Consider the following 1,941-nt stretch of genomic DNA (forward strand, 5'->3'; position numbering starts at 1 on the left):
CACACACACACACATTCATACCCCAATTTCTGTTCTGCACTGGTATATATTAACAGTCTTATCAGTGCTCGGATCAACTTAGTGGCCAGCTAAGTTGATCACAAGTAGGAGCCGAGCTTCCGCCAGTCCATCTCATTAGACAAACTGATGCTCCAGGATGACATGCAGAACAAGACCAAAAATTGACATGTCTCACTCCATCTTTTATAGCCTTGTCAATTCACTCAGTCCTCTGGGCTTTTGCTATGTTATTACTGTGTTCTTCCTTGAAGGTCAATTGCCATTGTCTTGCTGTTCTGGGGTGGATTCTTCTGGTTCTGGTCTTCAATCTGTCTGCATTCTTCAGCCAGTCACCAGCTGATGTTTTCCTTTTCCACAGACATGCCCTCACCATTTTCTCACACACACAGCATACAGAGGTGGAGCACTTATGTCAACCTACAGAGCAATACAAAATGGAGTTTCTTAAGGCAATGTAAAACTCAAGAAAATACATGAGATTAAAAACAATAGGCAAAAAGTCTATTTGTATAACACTATGACTCAAGAAACTGTGGCCCTTCGAGGTGGCATGCTAGTCAGCTTGGTTAGCTGCCTCAGTGTGTGTTTCTTGCAGAAAGGTGATGTACAACCTTTTCTGGTGCAGGAAATCAAAGAGTGCTGTCCATTTCAAAGGGTCTCTACATCCACTGGCATTAAGAGAACCAAAGGTTGTGGCAGCTATGTGTGAAGGGTGTAGAAGGGGGGACAGGCAAGGCCAAAAAAAACAGAGAGAGAAACAGCAGAGAGGAGCAAATATGCAGTACAGGGAAAAGACCGGGCTTACAACTCCTCAACTCGTGCTTCTTATAACAAGTGCCCAATGTCATCTGCAAGCTTCCTAAGGTGCAAACTATTAGGGCCATGTGAAATTTCACCGGCTGGTTTGTTTCAATGCTGTTTCAACTTGTTGTGAGCTCAAAGGAGCAAGACTGAAATGAAACAAAGGGTTTCAAAACAGCCTCAAAACAAAATGAGAGTAGTTGAAACATTTCAAAAGTTTTGAAATGTTTTGAGTTTTGAAGCTCAAGCTGGGGCTTGCATGAAGGGAAACAGAAAGTAAGGAGAGGTAGCAGGGAGAAGGAGGAAGAGTGGGGAAGGACTAATCTCATATTGACTGTGTAGCTGGCTAGTGACTGTGATCCTTCCCTGAGTTCCCTTCCAATCTCAGTGATCTGGGGGAGGGATGGAAAAGCAGCGTAAAAGGCCACATTGTTTGAACTTGTCTGCTTTCTGCCTTGTGGTCTGACAGTTACTGAGCTATCTTCCAGCAGCTCAGGAGCATTACACAACAAAGGATACTACTATTATTGATTTGAATGATTTCCTACTTGCTAGCCTAGCAAGTGGGATTCCACAATAACTTTTGCTTTCCTCTAGATCCTTTTATTTTATTATTATATTCATTGATTTATTCTTTTCAATTTCATAATTATATTGGATATTACACTATAGAATTTATATAGGAAGGCAGATGCATACATATTTATTTCTATACATGTATACCTTGCAGCATGTTACATTATAGAATTTATAGAGAAACACAGATACATTTATATATTTTTATAAAAACAAGACACTATGAAACACACCATGAAGCATGGTGGAAAGGCAGCTGGCAAGCCTTCAGGGAGGGGCAGAAGAGAGGGTAGAGGGAGAGCTGTAACTCCTCCCCCAAAAAAACCTGAGACGCAGCCTCTTTCCTACAACTAGCACGAATGAAGCTTCCAGAAGCAGCAAGGAGAGGGGAGCAGTGCCAGTGCCACTGCCTGTGCCTGAGTCTGCATCCCCTCCAAGAACACCATCCATAATCCCCCCCACCACCACCATGACAACAAGCAGCAGCACCAGCATGGCAGTCTCCTCCACCCCCATTTCACTCCCCATGCTGAGCCTTCCAGT

The sequence above is a fragment of the Gavialis gangeticus genome, unplaced genomic scaffold (genome assembly GCF_001723915.1).
Source record: "Gavialis gangeticus isolate Ggan-Ray unplaced genomic scaffold, GavGan_comp1, whole genome shotgun sequence".
In the NCBI taxonomy this organism is placed as follows: Eukaryota; Metazoa; Chordata; order Crocodylia; family Gavialidae; genus Gavialis; species Gavialis gangeticus.